Here is a 15,894-nt window from a genome sequence, read left to right as displayed (position 1 = left end):
TGGATTTGATTGGTTGATTGGTTTGTTGACTTGATTGGTGGATTGTTTTGATTGGTTGATTGGTGGGTGGATTTGATTGGCTGATTGGGGGCTTGACTTAATCAGTGGGTCATTTTGATTGGTTGAATGGCGAGTGGATTTAATTGGTTGATTGGGGGGGTTGACTTGATTGGTTGATCGGTGAGTGGATTTGAAAGCTTGATTGTTGGCTTGATCGATAGATTGATTGTTGGGATGATGTGATGGGTTGATTTGATTGGTACGTTATTGATTTTATTGATTCATTCCTCAAAAAGCTGGAGATATTGGGTTACCCTGATAGTTAGTTCCCCTTGTGATTGGTTGATTATCTGATTTGTTAATTGGTTCGGTGGATTGATTGATTGAACAAGCGGTGCACACCCCATGTATCAACATCTTGATGGTGACTTCAGGCTGTGTCATACGAGGGCCAGCCTGTTTGTTTGTGCAGCTCCATAGTTGACCTACTGTTGTCCTTGGCGTTTACAGCCATGCATGTTTTGGCATATTTCCTGTGGAGGGCCGGCTGACTGGGTGGGCTGCACCATCAAACCAGCTGATCCTCCTCTTCCTGGCAGCCTTGTGTTTTCGTCTACCAGTGTGTGTGCCACATGCGTTTATAAGGCATCAGCACTCCGGCTTTCACGTTAAGGACAACCCTGAGGTTGTCCTTAATGTGAAAGCCGGTGTTTTATGCTGCTAAATATGTTCCCCTCATGTTCTCCCCCAAGGGTTAGCGTGATAGTGATTAAACTACCCCTAAATGGTGGGACGGATGTGGGAACACATAGGAGCAACAGTAGCTCAGGAGGTGGTGCGGGTTGACTGGTCACCGGAAGGTTGCTAGTTCGAGTGAAGACGCCTCACCCTGACTGCTCCTGACGAGCTGGCTGTCGCCCTGTGTGGTTGATACCGCCGTTGGTGTGTGAATGTGTGAATGAATGGTTGTAAGTCGCTTTTGATAAAGTCATCAAAATCGCCTAAATGTAAATGTAGGTGCTCATAAAGATGTGTTCCCATGTATCTATTATGTAACATTACTACATATTCAACCATCTTTGGACCGGCCAGTCGTCCTGGTTCCAGGGAGCGGGGCAGTGGGGTGGGGTGAGGGGTAGTAAGGAGGCGGGTGTAGGGGTGTCTCTCCAGTCTGTGGTGGGGCTGGCCCGTGACGCACAGACGAGCCTGGGAGGCCCTCTTTGAATCAGCCCCATTCACAGCCTGTGTGTACACACGCAACACACACGGACACACAGACACACACACACACACACACACACGCACGGGCACACAGGCACACACAGGCACACACACACGGACACACACGCAACACACACGCAACACGCACGTTGACGCACATGCACACACTTGCGTTGGCACACTCGTTGTGTGTGTTGACACACACACAAACACACACACATGAATGCTCACACTTCCACACGCATGCATGCACACTTTTTGAGGATGTGTTCTAATGCTCACATGCTTTCATGTACGCACACACACACACATACACACACACACACACACACACACACACACACACACACACACACACACACACACACACACACACAACAGTGTACGCAGATCTTACACCAACATTGGCACACATGACTGCACGCATAAACGTTGACACATTCAAACACATACACAAACACACACATGCATGCAGAAAAGGTACACACACATACATGCAAGCAGACAGAAAACATACACACACACACACATTCATGCAGAGAGACACAAAACACACACACATAGACACACACAAACCCCCCCCCCCACACACACACACACACCCACATACACAGGCAGACACAAAAACATACATACAGATGCTAAGATCATACACACAGTTCTCCTCATTCTGTGTCACACGCAGAACCCAAACCCCGGAACACACACACACACGCACACACACACACACCCACACACACACACACACACACACACACACACACACACACACACATAAACATACACATACACACAAACACAAACACACAAACACACACACACACACACACACACACATCCATAAACACACAAACACACACACACACACACACACTCACACACCGACACATTGCAGTTGTGTACAAGGCAGATGAAATAGTGGTGAAGCCCAGCAACAGGTAAAGAGAATATTTCAGAGCACTCTGAGAGTGGAGCAGTAAGGGGATGAAGGAGGGCTGTGTCTAATCTGCCCAGCCGAGCCCTTGGTACCAGAGACTTTTAGGTCTGCCCAGCCCCACCACCACCCCCCACCACCTCCAACTTCCACACCACCACCACTTCCAGAAACCGCCACCACTACCATACCTCCTCCTCAATCAGCATTCCCCAGACGTCAAGACACTAGCCTACCTTCTCCACCACCACCAGAAAACCCCTATCACCAGAACCCCATCACTATCCTACCTCTACCACCACCGCCCCTACCTCAAGACACCACCACCACCATCACCACACACCACCCTGATGCTGAGTTAATCAAAACCACTTTCCACTATCAAACACCACTGCCACGCCCGGAATTCGGCCCGCAATCTATTCCCTGTAACCGTGGTTAGATAAACCTTCTTCAGCCTGATGGTGAGGGGTCTCTCCCTGGTCCTCCTCCCAATGAGAGGCTTGCTGTCCCTGAGTGCTGCAGGCCAGAGACAAGAACACGCAGTGGGCCTCCTGGCCAAGGGTCACTAAAACACTTGTGGGCCGCACTTTGTCATCATCATGGATGTTGCCATAACATCCACCTCCCTCTTAACTAAAGCACAGGGAGGGAGTGGAGGGAGAGAGTAGGGGGAGGGAGGGACAGAGACAGTGTTAGCGAGGGATGGAGGGAAAGAGGAAGAGGAGGGATAGGGAGGGAGGAGAAGGAGATAGAGAGGGAGGGGAGAAAGAGGGCGGGAGGGAGAGAGAGAGGCTCCTAAATCTGCTATTATAAAATCTTGCTGATGACATTTTAAAGACATAGGGCCCTATTTTAACAGTCTGAAACGCAAGTGAGAAGCGCCAAGCGCAAGTAGCTTCGTAGGCGGTTCTATGGCGATGTTGCTAGTTTACTGGCGCATAAATTACTCTAGCGCCCGGCGCAAATCTAAAAAGGGTTGGTCTGAACTAGCCTAGTTACCCGTAGGTGTGGTTTGGGCATAACGTGCAATAATATACCAATACCAATGAGAGTGCCATCTCCCATCCCCTTTAAGAGCCATGAGCGCATTTGAATCAGACAAGTTGATATTTTGACAGAGCGTTTGCAGTCTCCAATGAGACAGATGCATGACCACATGTATTTCAAACTTCAAATGGCTCAGTTTATGGCCAAATAATATGGCCTGATTCACACATGGAATAGAGTTTTCTTCCACAACTTCAGAAACACTGAGTCCTCAAATAAAAGAAAACTTAACACACATATGATATGCGGTAACTGTGGTTCTATTTAGTGATAGACGCAATACATTAACAAACATCGTTTCTTACCAGTATTGTATGCATTATCGTTATCGACTTCTGTTCCTAATATGCATTTGTCCCCTCGTTAATATACATTGCCATGGACTATTATGCGTTACGTGTTTAGTTTGCGTATGTTTTAACAAATGGATGCACACACGCGCCCGCTTTCATTAATTATTATACACACACACACCCGCGCCCGCATTCATTCATTCTTTTTTTCTTTTTTTATCAATTTTTTATTGTATTTTATATTTCATACAAGAAACAGTTACACATATACACAAGTAAGACAACATAACACATATAATACTCAACCATACTCCCCCCCCCCCCCCCAAGCCCACCCACCCCGAGGTCTTGCCTCCCACAAAGACAGAATCAATAATTTGAGAAGCTCAGCAAATTTGTTAAATAGGCCTAATACTAACATGTGAAATAAATAAAGAAACAAAAAGAAAAGGAAAAGGATGAAAAAGCAGTGAGTAAGGCGTAGATACAGTAAGCCATGACTACCCTCCCAACATATTGTTAATAAAGGTGGACCATAAGTTAATATTTCTAGCTTGGGCGCCATGCATGCTGGCCACAGATCTCTCTAATTTAGCCAGATCTATGACTGTGTTCACCCAATGTTGGTAGGACAGGTCATGAGGAGCTTTCCATCTCTGTGCTACAAGCTTTTTAGCAGCAATAAGGCCTACCAGAAACCAGCGTTGGTGCATCAGAGAAAGATCTAGACCCGTAAAATCACTCAGCAATAAGATAGTTGGGGAGCAGGGGATGGTACGCCCAAGTACTATAGACATCCTATTGGATACCATACTCCAAAAGTCGCTCACCCCAGGGCACTCCCAGACCATGTGAACAAAGGTACCTGTAGTACCTAAAGAGCATAGCTGGCAGTTAGGAGATGGATTTAATTTCATCAAGAATAATTTATGAGGAGTGCAGTAGAGTCTGTGTATGAAATTGTAGTGAATCATCTGATGGTTGGGATTACGCGAAGATAGGTCAAGCTTTGACCAGACTATGGACCAATTGATTGTAGAAGGTGCAATTGAGAGATCATGGCTCCAGCGACTATCCACTTGCAAAGGTTTTTCTGCATGTTTGGACATAAATGTGTATAGAGCAGAGACCAAGCCTTTGGTAGATGAACTACCACATATTTTATGAATTGGATGAGGCACCATGTTTTCACCCCAGGGGACTCCGTATGCCCGTAAGGCGCTGCGGAGTTGTAGGTAGAAGAAAAAAGAGGTGCCGGGTAAGTTGTAATGCGATTTCAAGTCCTGAAAAGATCTGAGCGCATTATCTGACATAATGTCGGAAAGGGTATTAATCCCTTTATCCCTCCACTGAGGGAAGGACATCGGGTGACCACCCAAGCAAAGGGCGAAATTATTAAATAAAGGAAGGTGAGGATGGAATTTAAAGTGAGTGCTAGAGTGTGATTCTACAGCCAAATTTGGATTTACACATTTTGAGAGGGATGTTTGAGTAAATAACATCCTGAAGCCTATGTGGTATTACTAGATGTTCCTCTAATGAACGCCAGGCTACCTGAGCCTCTGTATCTAACCAGGTATGAAGAGAACGAAGGGTTGAGGACCAAAAATAAAACTGGAAATTTGGAAGTCCAAGGCCACCAGAGAGTTTGTGCCTCTGCAAAATGGACATTTTAATCCGTGGGCGTTTCCCTTTCCAGACATACCTGGAAACAAATGTATGCAGTTTATCCCAGTGACCAACTGGGGGAGCTAAGGGAAGCATTGAACTACAGAAGTTGACTCGCGGTAGGATGTTCATCTTTACGATAGAAGCTCTTGCTCGAAATGAATTAGGAATGGACGACCAACGCTCCAAATCGGATTCCACCTGCCTGAGAGTCGAGTTATAATTAACCGAGACTGTAGTTTGTATCGAAGGAAAAATCGATAGACCTAGGTATTTAAAATTGTCAACTACTGGAATAATGTTTGGTAAGGAAGCATGCCTCATAGTGTCGTTTAGAGGAAGGAGAGCTGACTTCGACCAGTTTATTTTGTAGCCAGAGATACTCCCGAATTTATCAAATATAGACAAAATATGTGGGGTAGATTGAATTGCATCACCAAGATAAAGCAAAATATCATCACAATAAAGGGAGATGAAATGATCTGTTCCATGGACAATAACAGGAGTATGGGTTGACTGACGCACCGTCTGGGCCAGAGGCTCCAAAGATAAAAATGAATAAAAGTGGAGAAAGAACACAGCCTTGTCTAGAGCTGCGGCCCACTGGAAACAACGAAGAACAGATATTGCCAGTCATTACCATGGCTGAAGGGGAGGCGTAGAGCGTTTTAATCATGTTGATGAAATGGATACCAAATCCCATATGCTGAAGGACAGCCCATAAATAGTGCCATTCAAGGCGATCAAAAGCTTTTTCTGCGTCCAGAGATAATACAGCACAGGGAGTTTGGACCTCAGCTGAAGCTTCGAAAATGTGCAAAAGTCTGCGAACATTATCAGAGGATAAGCGAGATTTTACGAAGCCAGTTTGGTCAGGGTGAATGAGCTTATTCATAAGGGGCTCAAGCCTTAGTGCAAGCACTTTAGCAAAAAGTTTAACATCAGCATTCAAGAGCGATAAAGGACGATAACTTGCACATTAATTTGGGTCTTTCCCTTTTTTATGGAGTAAGGTGATTGTAGCGGTGTTAACATCCATTGAAAAGGAACCACTTGAAATGGCATGATTGATCATGTTCAGCAATAGAGGGCCAAGTTGAGACCAACACTGTAAATATAGTTCTGGAGGAATTCCGTCAAAACCCGCCGATTTGCCTTTATTAAGACTGCGTAAAGCACTCTCCAATTCGAGTAGGGTAAATGGTTTGTCCAGAGACGTAGCCTCATGGGGCAGCAATTTAGTAAGATTTAAGTTCTTGAAAAATAAATCAAATTTAGAAGAGTCATGAGGAACTTCAGAACTATACAAGTTGGAATAAAAGGAGCGGAATGTCTCATTGATTAATTTGGGGTCCGTTACTAGAGCGCCAGCTGGTGTTTTAATGGCGGGTATGTGCGCAAAGTTTTCACAGGCACGAAGGCTTAAGGCAAGTGACCGGCTGGGGCGGGCCCCCTCAAAGTAATGGTGCTGGCGCGTACGATGGATAAGGAATTCAGCGTGCTGTCGGGATAGGGAATTCAGCTCCTCTTTTATTTTATTACGTTGGGTGATTGAGTCAGGAGTTATGTTGTTGTGCATAGCACCTTCAAGTTGCCCGAGATCACCCTCCAGCTCAAGAATCCTGCGTTGACGCGTTTTGTTTAAATTAGAGGAAAACGATATGCAGTTACTTCTAATATAGCCTTTTACAGAATCCCATAGGATACGAGTGTCCTCTACTGAATGCACGTTAAAAGATATGAATTCTGCTAGGCCAGATTCAAGTTGCACCAAAAAGCTCTCATTGCGCAGCAAAGAGGTATTGAAGCGCCAGCGTGGGGCGCGGTCACGAGATACGTAAAGGTTAGCCCTACAGATGACAGCCTTGTGATCTGAGAAGGCCAGGGGGAGCATGTCCGTGCTTACCTTTTCGAGGAGATCCTTCGATACAAAAATGAAGTCTATTCTGGAAAATGAATGATGTCTTGCGGAAAAAAACGAGAAGTCTTGTTTATTGTGATTGGTAACGCGCCATATATCTATTACTGAAAATTCCTGAGCCCATTTCCTCAATGCAACCGACGCTGATCTCTGATCACTGCCCTCTACTACAGCCGTCCTGTCCACAGAGTGGTCCCAAACTGCATTAAAGTCTGCCCCAATAAATAATCGGTAATCAGACAGGTCATGCATGATATTGGACAGACGTACATAGAAATCAGGATCAAAGCTGTTAGGTGCGTAAATAGATAAAAATGCAATTTTCTTGTTTTCTATGATGGTTTTCATAAAAGTGATTCTACCATCTGAGTCGCACCCAACACCTAAATTGGTGACCTGAAAGTTACGGCGGACCACAATTACTACGCCTTTTGTTTTATTGAGGGCTGAAGCATTTGTCTTTACAACGTAATGTTTATTTTGTAGCTTATGGACATCTTTCTGAAGCAAGTGGGATTCGCTGACCAAGGCTATGTCCACTCCCTCTCTTCTTAGTACATCCAGAAAACTTGTGCGTTTATAGGGCAAATTAAGGCCACGTGCGTTAAAAGAAATCACGGTTAATTTAGTCATTCAGATGGTGGTACATAAGATAAGGTATGAGCTGTAAATAACAGAAAAAAGAGCAGGCAGAGCAAGACCTGTATCCCCCCCCCACACACACACACACACCACACGCACACACAGACACACACAAACGCAGCCAAATACGCGCGCACACACATAATACCCACACACGCACACACATACACTGAACAAAGCAGCAAGTGAATCCCCCCACCCCCCCCACACACACTCCCACAAGACAAGACAAAACAGTACCAATACATGGATATTGCCAGATGCAACCATGTAAGCCTATCATAACCCACCCACCCACCACACTAGAAGGCGGGTCCCTATAGGAAAACTCCAAGGGGGAGAAAGAATGAATGAAGATAAATAAATAAGCAAATAATGACATTGGACTCTAACTTTCAGCAGTCAATATGGCCTGTTAGTCAATATACAGAGAACCGTATAACCGTATACAGGCCTATAGCCTCCAACAAAACAAAAGCCAGGACAAAACAATCAAGCAAACCAACCAACCAAAAAAAGGAGGCAAAACAACAACAACAAAAAACGTCTGGCATGCAACTCACTTCCACAAGGCTGTGCAATCGACATTGTTTTTTTGAGCAATATTTTAAGTACAGACTTGTACAGCAATAAAAAATTAGAATATTTTGAAGTCCCAAATGGCCGGTCCACGAAGTGAATAAGGGAAAAAATAGAAATAGGCTGGACAGAAAAACCAAAAGATAATGGGGGAGCAGTACTACTCGCAACTTACCCCCAAAGCGCATGTAATAGCGCTGGCTCTAGTCTATTTCAGGTCGGGGAATTTAACTTTCAGAGCGGTCGTGGCCGCCTCTAAGCACCCGAACTTCAACTGTTCATTGCCAATCCAGACAAGGAGGGTGCCTGGGTCCCGGACTCTGGTCTTTACATTTTTGCCATGGAGCTGCGCGCGCAGCGGCCAGTATTGGTCCCGAAGTTTCCTCCGACGCACCGACATATCCTCAGTAGTGATGGGAATTTCGATTCACTTAGAAGATTCATAGTCCTTTGAGTGAATCACTAAAAAGATCTGAATCTTTTGAGTCCTTTGAATCTGAATCAGTTGAAATTTTGTCGCTGAATGAGCCCAGCAGCCCACTCCCTAGTGCCTAATGCGCACGCTCACAGCAAACCACTGTAATGCAGTTTTGAGGATATCCAGGGGAAATACGCAAGAAGGACTTTCTCAGCGCAGGCCGAACATTATGGAACATATTTGAATATTAATATCGTCAAACACAGAAATATTCTGAGAGTTCACATAGTCAGCAAACAACTTTATTTTTAATAAGCCACTTTCATTTTAGAATACAATCTCTCGTAAAATAATGCCTTTGTAACAAAAGAGTTTAATGATTTACATTCAGTACGAGCCCGACCCATTTAGTATGAGTCCGTTGAGTTGGTCTTTCACTCAACAGGATATGAGTCCGACCCATTCAATATGAGTAATTTGAGTTAGTCTTTCACTCAACCAGATACGAGTCCGACCCATTTCAACTGAGTCCTTTGAGTTAGTCTTTCACCCAGCCGGATACGAGTCAGACCCATTTCATCTGAATCCTTTGAGTTAGTCTTTCACTCAACCGGATACGAATCCGACCCATGAATTCGCTCAGTCTATGGATCTGGATCTGTGTACAGCTCTGTCTACAGGAAGTTCTTATTCAACCACGCAGCTGGCAGCTCCGGGTCCGTATGCTTAATCTAAGTTACTATGCAGATGAAAAACGGATGTGTTAATGTTGTTATAGACCTACAGTTTGATGACATTCGTGCATCGTTTTAATAATGTCGTCCGTAGCAGCCAGAACCGAAAGATTTGGGTTAATTTAGACCATGGACTCGTGACTCATGGGTGAATGTAAGGATTCGGTTCTTTGAATCCGATTGACTCAGATTCAACCATCACTAATCCTCAGTAATCCGTAGCTTCACGCCGGGAAGGGCCTTGAGCTCAAACAGGGTGGATTTCACTGCCTCCATAATGGAGATCTTCTTTTGTAGATGGTGAAGCTTGAATATCACCGTGCGGGGTCTGGATTTCTCGACCAATGGGCCAAGCCTATGGGCGAATTCGATGTCATGCTCTTTCAGTGGAATGGATAGGAGAGCGGAGAGGATCTTAGCCAGGTAGGCCTCTATGTTGTAGCCTGCCTCGCTCTTCTCCGGCAGGTGCAGCAATCGGAGATTCCTTCGCCTGGATTGATTTTCAAGGTTGTCAATTGCGTTCAACGCTTCTTCAAGTTTATGATCCAGGGCTTTAATGAACAACTCTTGAGCTACCACCTTGTTGGTTTGCAAAAGCAAGTTGGCCTCGGTTGAATCCAGCCGCGCACCGATAGAATTCACTGAAGTGTTTAGTTTGTCCATCTTCCTGGAAAGAGCGTCTAGTTTGTCCATTTTACTGGTAAGATTGGCGTTAGATGTCACCAGCTTGTCCAGCGTTGCCTGAATTTTCTCCATCACTGGTGTGGCTCGGGTTATAGGAGACATACACAGGAGTTTGGAATTGTTTGTTTGTTTGCTTGTTTGTTTGGGTTAACTCGCGCAGGCCTGCCGAGAAGTCCCAAACGGCAGATAGCGTAATAAATCAACATCAACATATAAAGAGAACGTATTTGTAGTTAGCAACGAGTTGATTAGGGATATATAAAATCATTCTTTCTCCCCAAGAGAGTCGGACCCACACGTCTCACTCACTGCCGTCCGCCATCTTCCTTTTTAGGAGATTTTTTTCTTTTTAACACTCGTAAAACAAACTAGCAACGACACATGCGTCAGTGTAGAAAGTCAATTGCGCCGGATGCAAGATAGGGCCCATTAGGGGTGGGAATCTCTTGGCACCTCACGATTCGATTCGATTCTGATTATGAGGTCAACGATTCGATTCTGAAGCGATTATCGATGCAACAAGTTCTCACTCCGAGCGCGTCGATTTCTGACGAACGGTCAGTGACTTTGGCTTCAGTTTCTGACGCAAAAGGGTACCCTTGCACTTCTTTTTTCGACGCATGGGGTTTTCAACTCCTTACAATGTAACAAATTCACGGGGGAGCTGATGGCTGCACATAGAGACGCTATGAGCATTCATCCCATTGGCTAACGGAGGACCTTGCGCTTCTTTTTTCGACGCAGGGGGTTTTCCACTCATTACAATGGAATCCTTCCACGGCAATATATGAAGCTATGAGCATTCATCCCATTGGCTAACGGAAGAGCCGATGGCTGCACATAGAGACGCTATGAGCATTCATCCCATTGGCTAACGCAGGACCATGTGCTTCTTTTTTCGACGCAGGGGGTTTTCCACTCATTGCAATGTAATCCCTCCATGGCAATGTATGAAGCTATGAGCATTCATTCATCCCATCGGCTAACGGGAAGACCCGATGTCTGCACATTAACGGCGATTTTACAGTGAAATCTGTGACATTCCTCAACACAACTACACCAACGTGTCCTTGTTAATTACAAAACATGTATGGGTTAAGTTTATGGGCATCAGTTGTCCTGTTTTGTGCTTTGATTGAGAGAAACAATCGTTTTTTTGATCAGTGCTGGGTAGCTGAGGTCGTTGCTATAGAGACCAAGACAGACAGAGCAACCCTTTCTCATCAAAATTACGTTCCCAGAGAACTATTCGGCATTCTCAATTACGTTTGTCTAAAAAACGTATTTTGTCCGCGATTACGTTTTATTGAACATATTGTAGTGCCGGAGGAAAAGGAGGACGTAGGCAACTTAATTATAACCATTTGATCTAATAAAACAGATCAGAACAATCAGTCACAGTGCATGGTTAGATCTCGCGTGCAACCGCCTAACGCATCCCCCTAGCCCCCGTGACTCCTGACCAGTTCCCTCCCACTCGATCAGTAAGAGGGGAACACGAACGCATAATGTAGTCACTACAATATCGTAAATACGAATTCGTTCTCAGCCCATTTTTGCCATTTATTTACCGTGTTACTATAGCAGAATAAAGAATAAATTCATGCATTATCATTCAACTTGAACATGTGTTTTTACAGTATAGAGTGGTGGAGGGATGACGTGTGTTGGCCAACCCGGAAGTGAGCGTCGCCCTCGGTTCCGTTCCCTTGACAAAAAGCCAACGGGTTTTTCCATTGGATTTTGGATTATTGCAGAAAAATTTGCATCTTTGAAGCCGCTCCTCAAAAACTGAAAATAAATAAATAAACAAAAATAACCGTGCTTCTAAGAACGAAATGTAAACTAATGCATTCTGAATGGGAGTGTTTCTCCGATTTTTCCATGCTACACAGAACGAAATGTAAACCCATGCAAATAAAGACTTAAACTTTAAACATCATTAATCTCCTGATTAATCTCCTGAGTGTGTAGGGTGGTATTCTATTTTTTTCAACGGGGCTGCATCCAGTCACTTGACCGTCATGGTTGCTATGGTGGATGCTATCGCCCACCCCCTCTAATCCTTAAACCACACGGCAAAGGAGCTGCCGTCAATTGGGTTGTTTTTTATCGTAAACTAGGGTCCGATGGTTAAAAAATAGACAGATATTCCAAGGTATCCTTAAAGGCAGCTTGGATGTTTTTATTTTCTGCAGTTTAGACTTCTTCTATAACCTATTTTTGAAAGCAAAACACCAAGCTCATTAATTGAACGAGGCAGGGTTATTTGAAACAATTTATTAAATAAATATTTGTGAGAGGTCATTCCTTCTCCTGAGTTTGCTTCCTATTTATGTCTAGTGTACACCCCTACTGTCCACAAGCATTCCCCCCCCCTCCCCATATGGATTTGGAGAATTGTTGCCACGTCCCAGTGGTGGAGCTATCATATATATGAAAGAGGGCATTAAATTATACTACAATGATCAATTAGGAGGCCGAAGCTCTAAAGGAAGTGATGCAATAGGTGACTGAGTCGAGGAAATTTAAGTAAGCTGTACTTTGGGGTCTCTTATATATCAAAGGGGGTCTCAAAGGACGCATACGCTTCAACCTGTGGCTCCAGCACTACAGGAAATGACTCAGCAAGTGCTCCATCTCGTTGCACTTCACCCAGCGGCTCGCTTGCAAGATTTTGGCCTGAAGTTCTTCCCAGACCTACACCGTAGCCATCCAACATGCATATCTGAGAATCAGGCCTCTCTTTAATAATGACAAAAAGTTATGAGAGAAATACACATTAACTTTTTGTTATCTTATAGGCGGCGTGGTGCCGGCTCCTTTTGACCTTTTGACCCCAGACTTCAAAAACTTGGCCACAGGCCAGCTGTGTCTACACACCTTAAGCCACAAATGTACACCACCATCCCACAAAAAAATGGGGAGTAGAAACGAACCTCTGTCTTATGTACATTTACTGTACTGTTGGAGGTCACGCCCCTTTTCCGGCCTTTTCGAGATAGCTAGGGATGCTAAAATGTTTACACACATTTCCCGGGGCCCCGAGAACGACATATCCGAGATTTGGAGTTCTAGCCCTTAGAGAAAAAAAGTTTTCCCAAATGGACTGTCATTTGGACAAAGCCCCTCAGAAGTGTTGCCTGCAAGACCTAATGGTTCAGAATGTGGTGGAAAAACTGTTTTTGAGATAGGAAGGTCCTACCGCCCTGAAATTTGAATACCTTATTCTAGGGCCTAACTGGGACCCCCGCACCGAAACTTGGCCCAGTCGGACCCCGAGTGCAGGAAGGGGGGGCCTGGACTTTCATAATCTTCGCTCGGTGAATGTGAAGGATGTTTGATCGGATAGTTATGACGAAGAATCATAATGTGAATGGGAATATTCTATAAATGTCTTGATATCATATTTCGTCTCAACACTTCTGCTGCAGCCGCTTAAAGTCTCACTCCGAGAACCTTAAAATATGAATCAATCCATTAGAAGTATGAAAATATCTTCCCGGTGGCGTAACGGGGCAAACAAGGTGTCCTTTGACATCTATGTTTCAAGGCGATTGCAACAGTGCCATTATCATATTTGAATATGTTTCGGGGTAGTATTTAGCTGTCGATTTTGGAGGCCATTATCAATAATGACCAGCTATAGATTTGCTTCCCGATGGAGATTTTTGACAAATTACATGTTATTTAGCATCTACACGTTAAGCTGAGTCCAATGAGATCAAGATCGCCCTCTTGCCACACCGAGATCATGTAGGTGTACCATGTAAAATACATGTTACCATTTGCTAGAGTGTCATGCTTGGTGTCATTGGACTCAGCTCTACGTGTAGATGCTAAATAACATTTAATTTGTCACAAATTTCTGTCGGGAAGCAAATCAATAGCTGCTCATTATTGATTAAGGCCTCCAATTTCGACAGCTAATTACTACCATTAAACATGTTCGAATATGCTCATTTGTGTCACCGTTGCAATCGCCTGGAAGCGTAGATGTTGAAGGACACCTTGTTAGGTCTGGGAAGAACTTCAGGCCAAAATCTTGCAAGCGAGCCGCTGGGTGAGGTGCAACGAGATGGAGCACTTGCTGAGTCATTTCCTGTAGGGCTGGAGCCACAGGTTGAAGCGTATGCGTCCTTTGAGACCCCCTTTGATATATAAGAGACCCCAAAGTACAGCTTACTTAAATTTTCTCGACTCAGTCACCTATTGCATCACTTCCTTTAGGGCTTCGGCCTCCTAATTGATCATTGTAGTATAATTGAATGCCCTCTTTCATATATATGATACCTCCACCACTGGGACGTGGCAACAATTCTCCAAATCCATATGGGGAGGGGGGGGGGGGGGGGAATTGATTGTGGACAGTAGGGTTGTACACTAGACATAAATAGGAAGCAAACTCAGGAGAAGGAATGACCTCTCACAAATATTTATTTAATAAATTGTTTCAAATAACACTGCCTCGTTAAATCAATGACCTTGGTGTTTTGCTTTCAAAAATAGGTTATAGAAGAAGTCTAAACTGCAGAAAATAAAAACATCCATGATGCCTTTAAGGATACCTTGGAATATCTGTCTATTTTTTAACCATCGGACCCTAGTTTACGACAAAAACAACACAATTGACGGCAGCTCCTTTGCCGCGTGGTTTAAGGATTAGAGGGGGCGGTCGATAGCAACCACCATAGCAACCATGACGGTCAAGTGACTGGATGTAGCCCCGTTGAAAAAAATAGAATACCACCCTACACACTCAGGAGTTTAATCAGGAGATTAATGATGTTTCAATTATTAGGACCATGAAGTCTTTATTTGCATGGGTTTACATTTCGTTCTGTGTAGCATGGAAAAATCTGAGAAACACTCCCATTCAGAATGCATTAGTTTACATTTCGTTCTTTGAAGCACGGTTATTTTTATTTATTTATTTATTTTCAGTTTTTGAGGAGCGGCTTCAAAGATGCACATTTTTCTGCAATAATCCAAAATCCAATGGAAAAACCCGTTGGCTTTTTGTCAAGGGAACGGAACCGAGGGCGACGCTCACTTCCGGGTTGGCCAACACACGTCATCCCTCCACCACTCTATACTGTAAAAACACATGTTCAAGTTGAATGATAATGCATGAATTTATTCTTTATTCTGCTATAGTAACACGGTAAATAAATGGCAAAAATGGGCTGAGAACAAATTCGTATTTACGATATTGTAGTGACTACATTATGGGTTTGTGTTCCCCTCTTACTGATCGAGTGGGAGGGAACTGGTCAGGAGTCACAGGGGCTAGGGGGACGCGTTAGGCGGTTGCACGCAAGATCTAACCATGCACTGTGACTGATTGTTCTGATCTGTTTTATTGGATTAAACGGTTATAATTAAGTTGCCTACGTCCTCCTTTTCCTCCGGCACTACAATATGTTCAATAAAACGTAATCGCGGACAAAATACGTTTTTTAGACAAATGTAATTGAGAATGCCGAATAGTTCTCTGGGAACGTAATTTTGATGAGAAAGGGTTGCTCTGTCTGTCTTGGTCTCTATAGCAACGACCTCAGCTACCCAGCACTGATCAAAAAAACGATTGTTTCTCTCAATCAAAGCACAAAACAGGACAACTGATGCCCATAAACTTAACCCATACATGTTTTGTAATTAACAAGGACACGTTGGTGTAGTTGTGTTGAGGAATGTCACAGATTTCACTGTAAAATCGCCGTTAATGTGCAGACATCGGGTCTTCCGTT

The 15,894-nt window shown here is 44.1% G+C and overlaps 1 protein-coding gene across 4 annotated transcripts in view; it reads left to right on the top strand.

Annotated features, from left to right (window-relative positions):
* LOC132455142 (histone deacetylase 4-like) overlaps positions 1–15,894 on the top strand; it is a 181,008-nt gene that overhangs the window by 91,696 nt on the left and 73,418 nt on the right. The window lies entirely within an intron of this gene.

Source organism: Gadus macrocephalus, chromosome 4, assembly GCF_031168955.1.
Source record: "Gadus macrocephalus chromosome 4, ASM3116895v1".
Taxonomy (NCBI): domain Eukaryota; kingdom Metazoa; phylum Chordata; class Actinopteri; order Gadiformes; family Gadidae; genus Gadus; species Gadus macrocephalus.
The sequence above is the reverse complement of the archived record's forward strand: the minus strand, read 5'-3'. Positions and strand labels throughout refer to the sequence as shown.